Below are 20,143 nucleotides of genomic sequence, written 5' to 3'. Positions count from 1 at the left end.
GCACTTTTACACCAATAGTTGAGAATACAATTTTCAGTCAACCTGAAAAAGCAACTTGTGTTTTCTCTGCCTTTTTAATATTTCCACTTCAGATGTGTTCCAGTCATTGTATAACTGATGCCTGGACATACAATTATTTGCAAGGGATCCTTGTTTTCCCTCACTTCACACTAATTTTATCAAGTAAGCTCACTGTGCCTGGTAAATGAATTTCTTCAGATGCAGGCAGGGTTCATCATACCAGCCACAGAGGCATAAAGACAAACATCTTCTTAAAAAATTATCTCCACCACATCAGAACTTGCTTGTCTTCAAGAAAGAGCCATCTGGGTGGCCTTTCTGGCTCAGTGCACTCTGTTTTCACAAACAGCTTTTCACACTGTAAGTAATAAAAATTCTCCAACATGGAGAGAGAAAACTGCAAACATTTAGAGGAAAATAAAATGAAATAAAACAAAGCAAAACAAAACAAAACAAAAAACCCCAACCAAATAAAAAACCCCCACAAAACTAAACAGAAAAGCCTAGAAGATTATTTTTTTAAAATTACAGATGTTTACAGACAAATGCGTATAATGTCAAATTAAAATGAACAGAAAAATGAGATAATTTTAGAAATGTCACTTTACGTTCAATAACTGTGGCCTATTTCAAGTGTTCTTGAAATACACTCTTCTAATTTGCTGGTGGTATAAATTTGGGTTTGGAACAAGGCCATATATCTTGTCTTTATGAAGAAATTTTCTGATCCTCTGCATTTATGATAGCTGTAGTTCTGACTGTTTATACCTGACTTTGATTATCATTTGATATTTATACAATACTAAATGGAATCTTCTACGTGAAGCTGCCACAACAATCGTGACTAACATTGCTTATTTCTGCAACAGGACTTGTGCTTATTGTCTCCATCTACCAAGAAATGTGAAACTTACTGGAAAAAAAGAGGCAGTTAGGGAGACCGACTGGGAAGGAAATGAGAACAGGGACCTGTCAACTGGAATTACAGCTGAAATGCAATACAAACCTGTCTAGGTAATTCACACTCCACACACACCCCTATTTTTTTCTTTTTCCTTCCTTTTTTTTTTTTCCTTAAGAAATATGCAGGCTTATGTTCATGGTTCTTTTGACAAATGTAATTTCTTATTTAACAGTCTCCTCCTCTCTCAATGAATGAAGAGGCAGAAAATTAATGTAAACAATTTTCTTACAAATAAGGTTTTTCTGTCTAGAGCTTCAACTTAAAATTATAGCTTTTAATGAAAGATGTAAACACAAGACCTCATTTCCCAGTAAAGTTTTATGACATGTGCAACATCTGAGCATCATTGCACGACCTCTCAAGATCTATTTCTTTTTTTGAAATCATTATGTAGTCTGTCATAGTCCCCAATCTTCTCTTGCCTAGTAATTTCAGAATGTTATGCAATAATATACTCTTAACTCCATTCACTTGTTTGTAATTACTCTGGGTTTACAGAGGCTGGAATACAGTCCCTGAAGTGTATTAGTTTTTCCATATCCCTCAAATTATAATTATTATTACAAAGTGTTCTGCAATTAAAAGCTAGAGTAGTGCATCATACCAGGACCACAGCTTTGAGACTTCTGCAGACCAACCTTTCAAAATTTAATTTATTTTCTATATATCATACTGAAAAACATTATTAAAAATGTTTCATTGTGGGCCCAGTGATGAAAATGTGCAGTTTTTAAGACAATATATTCCAAAGTAAATTGCATATAGAAATACTAAATGTATGTGTTGGAATCATAACATCAGGCAACCTTGATCCTATGAGTAATTTTCCATTCTTTATGAGCTTGACTTTGCAAACTTTACTTTCTTTTAACATAATGAAAACATTTGCATATTGTTACATGCATGTAGCTACATATTTGCACACATATACTTGTTGAAAATATTATTAAACATTTTAAGGTATATGTGGAAGTACATATGGTTAAAATTCTGTGTTCTAAACATGGAAAATTAAGAATTAGTGTGGAGCACTGAAAGCGCCCCCGAGAAATGCTTTGCACTTCATACAGTGTTTTAAAAACATTAGTACTTTGCCCTGTAGAATGCACATTCTCAAAAGTTTTACTTCTGTAAATCCCATTATCTGTATTCCTTCCAATAACGTTTCTGCAGAAACAGCTGAAGTAAAGCAGGCACTGAGGGGCAGGCAACCTAAGTAGGTAGCCAGACTTGATTTTAAACTTGTCTTTTTGCTCTACAGCAAGCATCTTAATCCAGGATCTATATGCTACTATAACACTACTACTCTAAGTTACTGTCTGTAAAATTACAAGGTTACAAATTAAAATTACAAAGTTGCAAGGTATATTTTGTAATATAAAGACCAATATGCCAAATACTCAGATCTGTTACTGTAGAAAGTTTAAGTAAGTTTGCCGCAAACGAGGGATGGTATGGCCCGGCACAAGCAATCCAGGTGGTTCCTCGATTGTGTGGAAGACAACTTCTTCTTGCAAGTAATGAGCTGACAAGGAAAGGTGCCGTGCTTGACCTCGTGCTCACCAACAGGGAGGGGCTGGTGGGAAATGTGATGCTCCAGGGAAGCCTTGGCTGCCTCAATCACGAGATCATAGAATCACAGAATCATAGAATAGTAAGGGTTGGAAAGGACCTTAAGATCATCTAGTTCCAACCCCCCTGCCATGGGCAGGGACACCTTGCCCTAAACCACGTGGTCCAAGGCTCTGTCCAACCTGGCCTTGAACACCGCCAGGGATGGAGCATCCACAACCTCCCTGGGCAACCCATTCCAGTGCTTCACCACCCTCACTGTAAAGAACTTCTTCCTTATATCTATTCTAAACTTCCCCTGTTTAAGTTTGAACCCATTACCCCTTGTCCTACCACTACCGTCCCTGATGAAGAGTCCCTCCCCAGCATCCTTATAGACCCCCTTCAGATACTGGAAGGCTGCTAAGAGGTCTCCATGCAGTCTTCTCTTCTCCAGGCTGAACAGCCCCAACTCTCTCAGCCTATCTTCATACGGGACGTGATCCAGCCCTCCTACCATCCTCGTGGCCTCCTCTGGACTCGCTCCAACAGCTCCATGTCCTTTTTATGTTGAGGACACCAGAACTGTACGCAGTACTCCAAGTGAGGTCTCACGAGAGCAGAGTAGAGGGGCAGGATCACCTCCTTTGACCTGCTGGTCACGCTTCTTTTGATGCAGATGGTCGAATTCGAGATCCTCAGGGCAGTGAGAAGGGTACACAGCAAGCTCACTGCCCTGGACTTCAAGAGAGCAGACTTTGGCCTCTTCAGGAGCCTGCGTCATAAGGTTCCATGGGTTAAAAACCTAGAGGGCAGGGGGGCCAAGACTGCTGGTTGATATTCAAGGATCACCTGCTCCAAGCTCAGGAGAGTTGCGTCCTGACTACAACGAAATGTGGCAGGAGGGCCAGGAGACCTCCATGAATGGATAAGGAACTGCTAAGAAAACTTAGAAGATAAAAAGAAGCTTATAGAAGGTGGAAGTGAAGACAGGCAGCCTGAGAAGAATACAGGGACATTGTCTGGGAAGCTAGATATCAGGTCAGAAAAGCTAAGGCTCAGTTAGAACTGAGTCTGTCAAGGGATGTAAAAGATAACAGAAAGGGCTTATATAGGTACGTTGCAAACAAAAGGCAGACTAGGGCAATGTGGGCCCTCTCCGGAAGCTACCAGAAGAACGAGCTACTCTGGATTTGGAGAGGGCTGAGGTTCTCAATGATTTCTTTGCTTCAGTCTTCACTGGCAAATGCTCTGACCACACTGCCCAAGTCTTGGAAGGCAGATGCAGGGACTGGGAGAATGAAGATCTTAGGGCCACTGTAGGTGAGGATCAGGTTCGTGATCATCTTAAAGACCCAAATGTGCACAAGTCCATAGGACCTAATGAAATCCATCCACGGGTCCTGAAGGAGCTGGCGAATGAAGTTGCTAAGCCACTGTCCATTATATTTGAAAAATCATGGCAGTCAGGTGAAGTTCCCGACGACTGGAAAAAGGGTAATGTAACCCCCATTTTCAAGAATGGGAAAAGGGAAGAACAGCAGAACTACAGACCAGTCAGTCTCACCTCTGTTCCTGGCAAAATCTTGGAGCAGATTCTCCTGGAAAGCATGCTAAGGCACATGAAAAACAATGAGGTGGTTGGTGACAGCCAACATGGCTTCACTAAGGGGAAATGCTGCCTGACCAATTTGGTGGCCTTTTATGATGGGGCTATGGAACTGATGGACAGCGGCAGAGCAGTCAACACTTTGACACGGTCCCACATGACATCCTTGTCTCTAAACTGGAGAGACATCAATCTGATGGATGGACCACTCGGTGGGTAAAGAATTGGCTGGATGGCCGCACTCAAAGAGTTGTGGTCAACAGCTCAATATCCAATTGGAGACCAGTAATGAGTGGTGTCCCTTAGGGATCGGTGTTGGGGCCGATCTTGTTCAACATCTTTGTCAGCAACATGGACAGTGGGATGGATGTGCACTCAGCAAGTTTGCTGATGACACCAAGCTGTGTGGTTTGGTTGATACGCTGGAGGGAAGAGATGGCACCCAGAGGGACCTTGACACGCTTGTGAGGTGGGCCAATGCCAACCTCATGAAGTTCAACCAAGCTAAGTGCAAGGTCGTACACTTGGGTCAGGGAAATCCCATGTTGGGCGGAGAAGAGTTCAGAGCAGCCCTGCGGAGAAGGACTTGGGGGTGTTGGCTAATGAGAAGCTTGACATGATCCGGCTTCAGTGTGCGCTTGAGCCCAGAAACCCCACATGTGCTCATCTGCATTAAAAGAAGCGTGAGCAGCAGGTCAAAGGAGGTGATCCTGCCCCTCTACTCTGCTCTCGTAAGACTTCACTTCGAGTGTTGTGTACAGTTCTGGTGACCTCAATATAAGAAGGACATGGAGCTGTTGGAACAAGTTCAGAGGAGGCTATGAGGATGATCAGGGTCTGGAGCACCTCCTGTATGGAGACAGACTGAGAAAGTTGGGGCTGTTCAGCCTGGAGAAGCTGCGTGGAGACCTCATAGCAGCCTTCCAGTATCTGAAGGGGGACTACAAGGATGCTGGAGAGGGGCTCTTCATCAGGGACTGTAGTGATAGGACAAGGGGTTATGGGTTCAGACTTAAACAGGGGAAGTTTAGGATAAACATAAGGAAGAAGTTCTTTACTGTGAGAGTACTGACGCACTGGAATGGGTTGTCCAAGGAAGTTGTGAATGCTTCATCCCTGGCAGTGTTCAAGGCCAGGTTGGATGGAGTCTTGGGTGACATGGTTTAGTGTAAGGCGTCCCTGCCCATGGGAGGGGGGTTGGAACTAAATGATCTTAAGGTGCTTTCCAACCCTGACTATTCTATGGTTCTACGATTAGTGTTACTGCTGCAGTGTCAGTGAAGCCGTTGTTGAAGCAAGAAGTCTTTAAATATAATGGAGTAATAACATAGGGAATGAGGCCAGTTTCCAAGCAGCTTTGTATGCCTGTTCTTGTTATTCTCGCCTCTTGCTGTGAGTATCACTGGGAAAGGTCACTTGAATCCAGCAGTTCACAGCATCATGAACTGCTGGCTCAGATAAAGGCATTAGACTGTGGAAGATGATAGTATGTTCTTCCTTCTCTAAGACATTAATCTAAGCTACACCTCCTGCTCCCTACACAAGAATTCTAATTTGCTCAGCAAGGATAGCACTGAACACCATCAAAATATTTTGATAGTGGTGCAGAATCAGAGAAAGCCTTTTAATGAACCATGTACATTCTATTGTTCACAGCAGATTAGTGTGCCCATGCAGTGTAGCCAGAGACTGAAGATACTCACTACACCATAATATGCCATAAAAGTGAATGCTATGAAAAACCACCTCCACACCACTACATCTGGCACTGATGCCTGGAAGCTGCTAATTGGCAGCACCGTACATTTCATGACTGACATCACTTTGCAAACTGATGTGATAAAGCTGTTTCAGCTTGTTTTCCCTTGGTATTGTGCTGTTGTTCCTGAAGTAACTCATGTTAACACCCTTTGCAGGGAAATGCTGACAAACACCCTGTCACAATGGGGGAAGCACATAGAACTGACTTACCTATAAGCATGACTTTGGGAAGAATGTTACACTTCTGCCACAGCTCCTCTGTGCAGGCACAGTCATTCATCACTTAACAAAACACAGACCCTCTTGATTTCCATAATAATTTCTGGAAATGAGGCTCAGGTCACCTCTACATCTTTTAGGAATGTAATTAATTTGAACCATGTAGAAAATACTACTTATTTTCTGTATATTTAGCTGCAAAATAAAATATTTTTATGCAAGATATTTTACATGTGCATCAACATTCAAAATCCCATGAAAGAAACTTCAGGGTGTGACTCATCCTTGACAAGATTAAGCAGTACTGCAGAACCTTTAAAATTTAGTTCTTCAGGGAAAGGAAAAAAAAAAAAACCAAAACCAAAAAAGCAGCTGACAGGCCAATCAGAAAAAAAAAAAGGCCTTAGGGGTGATAAGGATCCAAATCACGGAATCAGAGAGTTTCATCCTTACTACAGAACTCATGAACTAAGAACTAAAACTCTCCATCAGATCTGTCAGTAGGTCTGATCTGTATATGACTTGAGTTAATCACTCTGTGTTCTATCTTTCCCCAGTGGGTGGCCAAAAATACCAAGTTTCCTCCACTGGATAGGACCATCAGATAAAGCTAAAAGTAGCAAATGTCATCAGTATGTGGTTACACAAAGGCAGTGAACTTGGTCGGAGAAATCAGAAATAATATGAAAATACACTGAACACTTCTGTTTGCTCACCTATATCGGGGATGGATTTGAATCAGTGCCTTAGAAGTTCAGTTAACATTCTCCCAGACTGCACAGTACCAAGTTTTGAGGCATAACACCACATGATATTTTGGCAGGTACCTTTTGGAGAGAAAATCATACGGGCACAAGCCTGAAGTTAACTAAAATTCTGCGCTGCCTCTGAATACATCTCCAGAACAGTATTCTAATTCATTACATGTAACTGCACAGTGGGATACCTCACTCATTTTTCTCTGTTATGGAAGAGGAAAAATGGTCTATTTGTTTTGGAGTGCAAAACCCTGCGTTATACAGGGCTTTCAAATGACTGAACAATTGAGTGCTAAAAAGGGGAGGCGTCTGCTGACAGCTGCAGTGCAAACTATTGCTGTTCCTTGAAGTTATTTGACAGAAACAATAACTGAAGCACTATGCCTCTATTTAGAATATTTTGTGCTTAGAAATGACCTTTTATTTCTCATCTGCAGTAATGAAATACTTCAAATAGCCATACACGCACACACAAAAATTTATAGTATTGCAGCTTTTAAGACTGCTGTTGCATTCAAGGTAAGTGTTTTACTGACTTACCATTAAGTACTTAGACTTTTCTAATTCCACCAGTCTTAAAAGAAAACCTCCCTTTAGTGCCCTGTGCGTCTTATTATTTTGCATAAGAACAGGTAAAATCCATTGCAGCCTGCTAAAGATGTATTTCTCAAAAGAGAAAATGAACTGCTTTATTCCACTCATTTCTGTCTGCACAAGCATCCACTGGGATGACTCACTGCTTTTGTGTTGGTTTAGGGCACAGCAGTGCTTTTATTACATCCTTCAGAATGTTTGCATCATACATTATAATCAAAACCTACAGTGGTTACAGACATTCCTGTGAGTACCTCATTGACTATATGCTACAAGGTAATAACATTTTATGTTATACTGTAGGATCCCAAGCATTTAAAAGTGTTAGCAAGTTAAATTATGTGCTGACTTCATGAACTAGGTAAAGATCACTTCAAGATAACTTTCTATACTAATGAAATGAAATCATTGTTATATGAATAATGTTCTGCTTAGGGAAGAACAAACACCGGAATTAAAAAATATACTAAAATTGTTCAGCAGGAATATGTGATAATTCAATCCAAATCCACACTGTAGAATATTCACAATGAGACCACTACTCTCAGAAAATGCTGTAAAATTACTGATTTAATAAGTAATTTAACTAACAATAGCTAATATTATTTATTACAATAAACATCATTTTATATTACTCTGATGAAAACCAGTCAGAATACAATAAATGGCAAATGCGGTTTCATTTAGTTAATGAAATTCATTTCATAATACAATTTGTTCAGCTCTTATGCATAGAAGATAATCCAGGCAACTGCAAAACTTCCTGAACAGTTATTCTTAAAAAGTTCTAGAGATGGCAGCCCCTACAGATAAGCTTTTCTTTAGGTGCAAGCTTTTTTCTACTAGGATTAGAGAGAAGATTCACATTGGCTTGACTGGAAACAGGATACTATTTTGTACACTGGTAATTATTTTTTTCACAATTTATAAAAAAAAGCCCATCACCAAGATTTATGTCAGTTAGAATACAACACACAAAGTATAACCAGTTTTAGCAGTGCAAACCACAAGTTTCCTTTAGTGTTGTTCTATCAATCATCGCTGTCAAAAAAACCCATAAACAAGTAGGTCTTGCACCAAACTCTGAATGTCACAAGCCTCCCAGATTCAGCAAGTTTTAAAAGCATATTTGAGAAACATACTTTTCTTTTTGAAGTCTCTCAGCATCCACATATAGATCAGGGGATTGCTAGGGAAACGCACCAACCGTTCTTACTCTTCCAGTTACAAGCAGGGTACCTGAGGAAGAAGTTCCTTGCGAGGTACTGTGGTTAGAGATCAAACCATTCATATGCTCACAGAGCCCCTTGAAAGCAGTCTGGACACCACTGAGGAATGGGGAAGGCAAAGAGCGTCATTTTGTACTTGCTGGATTCTGAACACCCTCTGATGTGAACCACTACCTGAGTATCATGCAGTTGGGAATAGCAGAAGCAGCTTTCAAGAGTACAGGTGTAAATCCTTGACTTGGAGGAGAACAACGTGTGATTTTATAGAACTGATGAAACTCAAGATAAAAAGTTACTGCACCTGCCACAGTATTTAATAAAATCTGTTGAGACATATTTTCAAATCAGTAGTGAATTTGACATGCACCATATCTATGTTCACAGACAGCTTTCTTCACTGTATAACAGTGAAGAAACAGTGTAAAATTTCTCATAAGGCTTCACTAATTACATAAAAATAGAAGATGACAAATAGGATGAAGAGCTGACAGTTTTCCATAAGCACAACCCAGGCTCAGCATTCATCTTCAATCCCAACATAATGGAGGATCATCACAATACTACAGAAAAGATCCCAAATGTACTAGAAATTAATTTGAAAATGTTTTAATACATTTCCTTAATTTGTGTAAGCACAAATACACACAACAGTGGAGATCTGCTAAGTAAACTTAACGTAGATTTTGACATTCTAAGTCAATAAAAGTTTGGATTTAGTAGGAAGCAAATCCAGTCTAAGTTTAAGCCAAAAGTAGAAAAACAATTCCTTGCCAGTACTCTTTTCTGACACTTCTTTATGGAAGTCTGCATAATTTAAGGAGATCTGGTATCAAGGTCAAGGCAGGTCAAGGCTTTATTGCTTGTAGGCACTCAGGTTCCCAATATGGACTAAAATGCAAGTGAAGAATTCAATGTTTGTGCTCCCTCAAAGGATACCAAGTAGAATAATTTTTACCACAGGCATCACCAAGTATCAGAAAGGTGTGAGAACACAGGCATCACACAGTAACTGGAGGAGAAAACTGTGGGGACCGGAGGGCTGTATGCACAGCAAGTATCCAACCTGAAAGCTGGTGTGCCACAACTAAGTCACATGAATATAAGCGGTTACACATCATTTGAAATGGCTGGGATTACATTTGTTCCAAAATACTTTGACAAACCGTTCCTTTAGAAAAAATGTCATGGGACATCAGTTTCACTCTGCCAGTATTTGATATCGCACAAATATAAAGAATTCCTCTTTTTCTTTTTCTTTCTCTTTTCTTTTTGAATGTACCTAGAAGGAAGGCAGCTGCTATTTTACTGTGCAGACCCACTCACTGAACACTGCCTCAGATCATTAGATCATGCCCAAATTCATTTCTTCTCAATATAAACAGTTCACATCCACATGCAATAGATCTCCAGAGGTTCTGTTTATCAAAGAAAAAGTTGGACCCATAGGTAGCGGACACTCAAAAGTCTGCTAAAGACCTTGGAATAAAAGTGCACTATTGATGACTGTCAGGTAGGAAATGATCAGTATGGAAGGCCACTAACTCAGCAAAAGCAGTATCATCATGAATCCATTTCCTTATTTCATATTGACCCTAAAAGAACTTCTAATCTGCTGAACTCTATGCAGAACAAGTGCCAGGAAAGGAAAGCATTTCAGATATCTGGGACTTCAATTTTGATTTAGTAGATCACTGAAGTGGAAAAGGAACATCAAATTGACGTGAGCAGCAGAGTCTATATGAGACAGGAGAATGACCAATAGTGTAAGGGATGTCTTAAGATTCTTTAAACTAATATATTCATAGAGTCATAGAATCATAGAATCATAGAATAGTTAGGGTTGGAAAGGACCTTAAGATCATCCAGTTCCAATGCCCTGCCAGGGGCAGGGATGCCTCACACTAGACCATGTCTCCCAAAAGCACAGACAAATACAAACAAGTTTCTAGACACTGTAGATACATTTATCACTCCAATGACTAAGAAAAAAAAAAAATAATTCCAATTTTGGTCTAACTTCCCCCATCAGAATGGCACTATTCACTTCTTGGTTGCTTTGCAAACATGTACACAACACTATTATTTGTAGCTGTTCCCAGCTGTCTGCTTCTGACGTCCAAATGCTGTGTAGTCATGGTGGGACAACCAGAAAATATAAACTACCCCTCCACAAAGGCCTATTGTCAATTATCAGAAGATCTGGAAAAACAGAATCTTTAAAATTAATTTCTTCAACACAATGAAAGATTCCAAATAATAAAATATTAAAATCATTATCATTTTATCCAGCATCAGTGGCAGCAATCACTCATTTTGCTGTTACTTACAGAAACCCTCTCAACAGCAGAGTTGCATGGGAGGGATTTGACCATATCACAAATGCTGGGTATTTCTGTTGTCAGGTTCTAGTACTTTTGGCAATGCTGCAAATATTACTATTACCTTCTATTAAACTAGGCCTTGCTTTTTTTTCTACTTAGATGTTATACTCTGGTAAGAAGGTTGTTTTTAACAGACCTTATTAAAAATGGACTACGACAGAGTATTAGGCAATTAGAAAATTATTAAACTGTTTACTCTGTTACGATAAGTATAAAAATTATTATCTATTTATAAATCTATTTGACACTGGACTTAAGGTTTACTGAAAATGAACATATAAAACATAAAATAACTCAGTTTTGGTCAACTCTGTAGTTTGTTTATTTTGTAATTCGTAATATATATAAGATCGAGTCTTGATGTTAATACTGTCAGGGAAAAAAGCTCTCAACTGGTTTTTATTTGGAGAAATTAGGATAAATAAAACAAATTATTTTAAGTAAATTAGAGACTCTAATAGCACAAATAATCTTATTCAGCAAAATCAATAAAATCAGCACATGATCATATTAGGACGCCACAGAAGGAAATTTTTCTGGCATTATTAGTTCAGCTAACAGTTCTGTAACTCAGGGCACAAAGACTGCCTTGATTAGTTTTCAAAGAAAACACTTTACTGACTTTTTTTCCCATTATATCATTTGACTGACTTTTGAGTCCACACTTTTTCTTTTCATAAAGCCTAGAATGAGTTTATGAAAGATTTACAATAATGATAAAGAAGCAATTTGCTCAGAACTGAGGAAAGCTGAAGGAATCCAAATGATACACGGAAGTGAGCATCCACCGACCAGTTGTCTTAGTAAGGCAGCATGAACAGCTACCAAAACACACAGGACTGCAGTAATCTCAGGGTTAACTTCAACTATTTGGGACAGTAAGCACAGCTCCTTCAGTGCTCCTTTCTAAGCTAATTTGAAGAAAAAAACCCTCATTTTTCTCCTATACAACACCACTGTAATAAAGCAAGCTGCTATAGAGTATGTAAATAATACAAAGATACACATTATTTTTTTTTCAGACTTTCTGTTTGCTAAGGACAGGAGAATACAGTGTAATAGGATTTAAATTTACAGTTAAAAAATAATGACCACCAATGCAACTACCCCTAATGTAATGAAAGAGTAATCAACTCCGTGCATTTTCTTTGTACTGTACATGTTGCATATATTCTAGTTTTTAATATGGGACTAAGATACATGACTGTGAAATGCTCATATTTATATATAGAAAATATATACATATGATGCCCACTTTGTGCAAAATTTTCAAAGTAAAGTACTGTGGAAAGCAGGATTTTCTCCCTAAAGACTGCAGTCACTCCTAAAAGCAGTATCCTCTCAAAATTACCTACATGCTTCTTAGCTTTCCATTTGTTTTGTACATTACTGATGTCTGGTTATTAAGTCCAGTATTTAAAATCAAAATAAAACATTCCATGATATATACCCAGTATTTATGCAGTTAAGTGCTTTCATTTTTTTCCATCAATGTAATTTTATTTTCATGAATTTCTTGTCCGTGCCCTCCCACACCCAACTCATCGGCCTTGCACTACTTATTTAATGCACAGTGTCTGATCTTTGATACATTCTTTGTCTAGCCTGCCAAGACACAACAGGTAGAACTCACCCTTAAGCAGGTATGAACCTGTGCTCAAACAGACTGAAATTCCAACGCATCTTGGGATACTGAGGTCTTTAATTTAGTGCATTCCAGTGACAAACAGTACAAACAGTATCCTAAATCCCAGACAATTTTCCACTTCCTCGAGGTTGTAAATTTTATTTAATTTTTTAGAACAGACCATTTTCAATTTGCAGCTCTGAAGAAGATGAGGAAGCCTTGGGAATGTATAATACTCTAACAGAAAGCAATTACTATTTATTCTTAAAACTCTTCTGCATTTTGATAAAGACTATAAAGAAATCTTCATCATTTTAGAATTCCTCCAAAACTTCATCTGCCTTTATCAATAGATACTGTCTTGTCTTGAAGCAGGATCTCAATTTTGAGTCAAAAAGTTACAAAAACACTAGAAGACAGGACTGTGCAAACAGACCATAGTGCTGGACATGAGATGCCTCTGACTGAAAGACAGGACGCTGCAGTGTGTTGAACCTCTGTGTCATCTGTCATTCTTAGATGGAAATCCAGATGGGAGTATTTCAAATGCAAAGACATGAAGTAGGAAAAGGAAGACATGAGAAGGAAAGAACAGATCATAATTTGAACCTTCTTATTCATGTCCTCATCAGTTCACAATACAGAAATTAAATCTGGATAGTTTGGTGACATGCTTCTATTTTAATGGGAAAAACACTGCTGAACCTCTGTGATTAGTTCACATGTCAGACTACACAAACAGAAAGATGAGGTGTTAAAAGGAGGAGCAAGATATTCTTAACAAGCTTATACATCAACATATTTTACATTTATTACATGAAGGATCCTTTTATAGTTTATTCTGACTAAGCAGTACTGACAGCAGCAGAGATGAACACACTGAAGGCACATCTTTGCACTATTTTAAACCTTGACAAGGTCAGAAAGAGCATAGACTTAGGTGACACATATCAAACAGGCTCTAATCTCATTCATGCAATTTACCTTGACAAATTTTTCCAATATGCAATTCAATTTCATTTGTTATAATTTCTTCATAGCATAGAAAATAAAGAATACTGATTATAAATTCGTTCTATTACAGCATTTACTTAATGAAGTTCAGAGGAACATTGTTCATCTACTACAAAACTCACAAAATTTTCAGCTGGACTATATATACTCTTAGGCATTCATTAAACGTGAAAAAATGAAAAACACCATTTGTGGTCTATTCAACTCAGTTTCTGTATTAAAGCTGAAAATAAGTCTTAATCCTAGGTGAATGAATTCTCTTTGTTCGAAAGAAGATTAGAATGTTTCGCCTAACTTCACTGAATCAATATTTTAGGATTTTAGTTCAAATTTTAGAATTTTTTTTCCCTTGAAATGGGTAAAAATGTTTCTTGGTGCCTTCTGCATAAGGCAATAAGGTTGTATTTCCTAGTATTCCATTAGCATGACATCACTAGGAGCCTAACTACAACACTGCATATCAAAGTGGAATTTTTGTTGCTAGAGAACTGGATATATTGCATTCCCCCCATCCCATGGTAGAAATTACTATCTCCATCAATGAATTGCCACTCCTATCAACTGCCAGGAATGACAGTAACAAAGATTAGTATTGTGTTTAGCTCAAATGAAAAATAATAGCATAGCAAGCAAAAGCAAAGCCTTATTCTATAAATATCTGTAGTACTGATAGTCTGACACTGGGGTTATGGCTTTGTTTCCTTAATAACAGCAGTAGGTATATTAAGTGTCTACACTGTCAGCAGTTGCTAATTGCTAAAATCTCTGAGGGTTTTTAAAGCAAGGAACACAAATAACCAGTCAGGGGTAGCAGGGCAGCTCTTGGTGCTGCTCATTATCTTTTACAAGGAAACAAACTTTACGTGGATCTTTAGAAAAGCCACACACCAAACCACACTACTTTAGTGGCAATTATTTTCTTTCTTTCTTGAACATTCCTCCTTTCCAAAGGATAAGAAACAGGAGAAGTATATATTCTCAAAGTCTGATCTTGTACTCACAGACAATAATGAAGACTCTCCTATTCTGAGCTCTTTAGGTTTTTTCTAATCACTTCTAATATGAAAGGATATGACTACTGCAATCATTCAAAGAGTTTCCTCTCAGAAACAAACAGATGCTATCAAATCAGTTCTGACGGTTTAGCTTTCTTTCTCATAATAAATTCTTTAATGGACTATCCTTCTGTACTAATAAATTTGAAACAGGAAGAGTTAACGACTGAAGGGAATATGATTCTGACGTTGTGACATCCAGGCATTGTCTTGGCCATCTGACATGACCTGTATGCTGATTTACATGGAGAGACTTAAGAAATAGCCTCACAATATGGCTTTTGGACTGCAAATAAGTTGCCTATCACAAAAGTGAAGTTTTGGTGAAGTTATAGCTAGACATAGGACAACAGATCAAAACAGAAAAAAAAGCTAGTGGTGTTCATTACTGGATTCCTGTACTTGTTGTTTGGCCTGAAAAGTTACCTGATATGTAGAGCCATGCTGCGTAACGTCCCTGGGGAGAGAGGAGGATTTCTCAATGAGCCTGACATTTCTTTTGTCCAGTTTTACTCATTCCAGAAAAAAGATGAAAAGACATCCTATTTCCCTGAGGAAAAAGTAGCAGAATCTATTTCCCCTACTGCATTTTTCAAATCTGCCTGTCTCTTCCTGTCTCACAAGTGGAATTACCAGCTGGTTTTTCAAAAACTGGTTATTAATTTTTTACAATGGCCAAACTAAAGTATAGAGATAGCTAATGATAATAAAAGTGTCTGTTCTTCTACCAAAAAAAAAAAAAAAAAAAATTACTTTTTTGAATCAAACTGATCAATTATTTTGACCCAAAATAACTATTTTGAAGAGATAAGAGTTGGAATACATCAGCTCATACAGGATAAAGGCTAAGTATCATCTTTTTCAATATTGTATTTTTACCCTGCACTCCTCGATTCTCCTATTCCTTACGACTATTTCTTCTCAGTATCTTCCTTCCAGTTCCTATCTGGAAGCCAGCAAGCCTTTTTTCCTACTTTCTGAGTCAAAAGCATTTATTACATTTGGCCTTCCTTCAAGACACACTTTTTTTGATCACTACAGTTTTCTTTTCTTTTTGGCTGAATCAACTACACACCTCACCTGCTCCATTAACAGCTACATCTCTCCCTGCTCTCCCTGACTTCCAGCTCATCATCTGCCTTTGATCTGTGTTACCACAACCAGAAAATACTCCAACCTTTGCCTTTGAAGTCTGTTCTCAGGGAATTCTCTCACTCCACCTCCCTTACTTTCTCCTGAATCTTTGCTTTCTGCTTGTTGACTCTTCCTTTATCTCTTATTGCAACAAAAATGGACACATAATTTTATTAACTTACGCTCAGTATGTGAACATGAAGAAATAGATACAGCTGAGAACACCAATTCACAGCTCACAGTCCCAGAATCTCCTAGCTCAGAAGAGGAAATAATTCAAGACTGAATAATCCTCAGCATGACTTTAATATTCTATCATACAGAAACACACAGAAAAAGCTTTCTTCATCTTTTCCCCATAAAAAAATTAGTGGTCAGCACTGAGAAATCTATCCGGCTAGATAACCATCAGAAGACTGCTGCAGAAGAACCTCAACCAAACTCTGCATGTGTGATACCTGAAGATATGTTATTTGAGCACATCTTCTGATCTGAAAAACAAGGCACCATGCTGCACTGATTGTTGAACAGTAAGAATGATACTTTTTCTATTTTGTTAGCTTGCTTTGATGACCTATCGATTGATTCAGCTGGTTTCGTGAAACATCTGGGGCACACAGATATGATGTCAAACTATCTCATGGAGACAGGATTAAAGCTGAAAGTTTCAAACTGACATTTCATTCAGTAAGATCTGAAAATAATGTGTACGTTCCCTTTGACAGAGGTATCAGTGCAGCCAAGCAAAGAAGAGTTGCAATGATGAATCTTAACAGGACTTGGGAGCTCTTTATGTTATTTTACCAGTTACTATCTGTGCTGAATTGAAGAGCTGATTATAAAGGCAGAGGCTGTGTGTGATCTTGAACAATTACTTATGCCACAGAACAGAAGAAAATGAGTGGTAAAGAGCGCAAGACCTTGATGCTCAGAGTATGCATAACTAAAACAGAACGTAAATACTCAGACTCACCAGTGTTATCAAGGAGGCCAATGGAGGCTATCAGTATCCTTTCAGCAGAGTGTTCTTCAGGAACAGTAATAACCAGCATACCTTCAACAGAAAGTCAGGCAAAAGCTCATTAGTAAATGTTTCCTAGATGTTACTGGGACTTCCTGTAGCAATACATCATACTATGTTCTAACACAGTATACTCACAGTCTTATCTCATGTATCAGAGCTTTGTACTGCCACAATGTTAGTCCTGTCTGAAATTTTTTATAACTTTGCCCTTACAGAGCAGGCTGGTCAGTTATTCAAACCAGCCTAACTCACATTTCCAGAGATACTAAATGATTACTGTATAGCTTTTGACTGCTAATCATGGGGTTTGTGAACACAGGGTAACAAGCTGTATCGTACTGGTTTTGCAAAGCTCAAACCAACAAGGCCAGGTCCCGTATGAAATCCATCAGCAACAAGGTGAAGCCTTCAGAAAAACAAACAAACAAAAACTGTTTTTCAGAAAAATAAATTCATGCAGTAAGCAAAATAAATTTAGGCAGAGATGTGGCAAGGAGTTACAAAGAAATGGAGCAACAGTCTGGAAAGGCTTAAGTGATTCCCTGCTTCTTATGTCCAGACACAGACATGTGCACGTCATGTCTTAGTCCACTGAGAAGAGGTAGACCTGATGTAGACAAAAGTCCTACTATTACTTGGGATTTTTCTGAATAAAATCAAAAAGTATGATCTTTGCTTAAGAGTACTAGTTATTTTAGTTCTTGCATTCTGATTCTCTGCAAAGTCTGTTCACCACATCTCTCTTTTTTTCTACCACTGAATCATCAAGAGAACAGTTCATTTGCATCTGTTCAGCACAAGGAGAAATAATTCCACTACTAGGACAGGTCACTTGATCACTACTTCCCCTCAATGTGTATTTGTCTACATAAACCACCAATTTCACTGTGCTACAATATGTCCTTCCATTCTTAAGGAATAAATGATTGCTTTATAATCTTTTAAATCACAGGGCTTTGCAGTGAGGACCTTATAGCAACATACAAACAGGTCAGGCAGTAATTGCTTCCCTGTGATTAAGTCAATATAAATTGAGTCATTCAACATTCATTCAGAAACTGTAATCACAGGGAAAAGTCAGTATTTTCTCTACTCCCCCACCATTATTATCACCACTCCTCAGAGCTCAAATCTTAAACATGTTTCAAATTCACTCCCTATTCAGCTGTACTAATAGATTCAAAAGTAGGTGCTCAAAACCATGAGGTAATAACAACACTAGAAAAATAACTAGAAAACACATGATTATTTGGGAACGATCTTGCATTTGCAGGTGTAGAGAACTGGCAGGAGATAAAAAGGCATCTTTGAAGTTTTTAACTTTGCTTTTAAAAAATGCATTAGTACCACATTTTCATAATGAAGGACGCTGCTATAATCTCTGCATCATCAAAATAGAGAATCTGAAGTTCTGGAAAGCTCTGCGTGAAGGCAACCTAAACCTCTGTGCTTACTCCCCAATCTGGTATGATCAGCATCAGATAGACCCAGTGCCCTGCAGCTGTATGTTGGCCCCTCACAACCACAAAAATTACGGTTTTAACAGATTTTTTTTCCTAACTCCTCCAATTTAACCAACAAATTTCCTCCCAAACAATCAGTATCAAATACATCTGCACTTCCATTAAGTTTTGAGATTAGTGGGGTAATGTGCACTGAACCACTAAAATCAAATTACGTTGCTATCACCCAGCAACACCTCTAGACCACAAATACAAACATGCCATTCAGCACATACAGCTTGTTCACTGTAAAGAGTCAGCAGTGAGCTGCAGACCACCTCTAACAGAACGTACCCAGACCCTACCTACAACTGCCATTCTAAAACCTGAGTGAGTCACAGACACAGTGCTTGGTCCTGCTGTCCATTCCAGGGAAGAAGTTCTCCTGAGATCATTGGCATTTTGCCTGGTTAAAAAGATCAAATAAATGCATTTGGCAGAATCTCAGAATGCAACTGGTAGTGTCAACTGAAAAACTTGGTGAGAGAGAAATAAGTATTATTTCTTTTTCCTACAACAGGTACCAAGTTCAGAATAAACTCCTCACCCCTTTCCCGGAAGCATACACAGCTCACCTCTCCACAAAGTTTGCTGTGTATTACATAGAGGTTTCAACCACTCCATGGAAAAAGGTAAGTTGTCAGATTTTTATTTTTTACATACAAATGGATATTTTAGGTCCAGCTGATGAAGAAAAGTACAGGAAATCATCTCTGAAATGCCTGTGATTATGCTCCATTTCAGAGTCCAGCAACCTGGGTCAGATTTTCTTTGTACTGCTTGCTGTTCAGCCAAGTCTCTCTTTCCTATTTCAACTCTTTTCAATTTTCTGGGCAGATCTCTCTTGGTTCAGAATGTAAAAAACAACACAGCTTTTCACTAAAGAAAAGGTAACCTACCTATCTGATGGGATAAAGATGAAAACCAAAGTCCACGTCCTTCAACTTATGACATTATTCAAACTTCATTATTTGTCAATTACACATGAAACTCAAAACTCTCATCCCAGTTAAAATACCTCTGTTGAAACTCTAAAGCCATTAAGACTTTAACACAGAGTTGCTACGTGCTGCTCTCTATAACACTACAGGGAACTGTGAACAGTGCAGGAATTGCTATTGCTTACTTTTCATGTGAATGCAAAAAATTGAAACAGAGGTCCAGCTTGGCAAGATGCTAACCCAGAAACTCAGCAGCTCATGCTGTGCATTTATGAACAAAACAGTCCTTTCTTTCACAGCCAATAAAATGAGAAAAAATTGGTGATGACAAATATGCTCATCGTTTCTTTCCTAACATAAATCAGTGAAAAAACTATCTTATTTACAGCTTGTCAGGAGGAAACTTTGTAACTAGTGGACATGATGTAAAATTCACATATAAACTAACCTTTTCTGTCACTCAAAAAATGTTGTTTACTATTGGACGTGCTGCCACCTTCAAGAATATGCCCAGTTTGAGCTCTAGATGGGAAATATGAACAGAAACATTTCAAATACACCTTAGTCCAACACTGTAATTCCCGTATATTAATGCAAAAAGAAGTAAATTCCAAAATTCAATAACAATACTAGAATATAAAGTCCTGGTGGAAAACAGTTCCAGATGTGCCTTCTTAGTTCACAAACCCAGAACAGCCACTGAGATGGCTGACTGTGTTCCACTGACTGCATTTCCTGCCACACGCTTGCAGCCACTTC

At 38.4% G+C, this 20,143-nt stretch overlaps 1 long non-coding RNA gene across 3 annotated transcripts in view; it reads right to left on the bottom strand.

The window, feature by feature from the left end:
• LOC115601283 overlaps positions 1 to 20,143 on the bottom strand; it is a 136,857-nt gene that overhangs the window by 103,488 nt on the left and 13,226 nt on the right. For all 3 annotated transcript variants that reach the window (XR_003989295.2, XR_003989293.1, XR_003989294.1), the window contains exon 2: positions 16,891 to 16,971. This is a non-coding gene — a long non-coding RNA (uncharacterized LOC115601283). The remainder of the gene's footprint in view (positions 1 to 16,890; positions 16,972 to 20,143) is intronic.

The sequence above is a fragment of the Strigops habroptila genome, chromosome Z (genome assembly GCF_004027225.2).
Source record: "Strigops habroptila isolate Jane chromosome Z, bStrHab1.2.pri, whole genome shotgun sequence".
Taxonomy (NCBI): Eukaryota; Metazoa; Chordata; class Aves; order Psittaciformes; family Psittacidae; genus Strigops; species Strigops habroptila.
The sequence above is the reverse complement of the archived record's forward strand: the minus strand, read 5'-3'. Positions and strand labels throughout refer to the sequence as shown.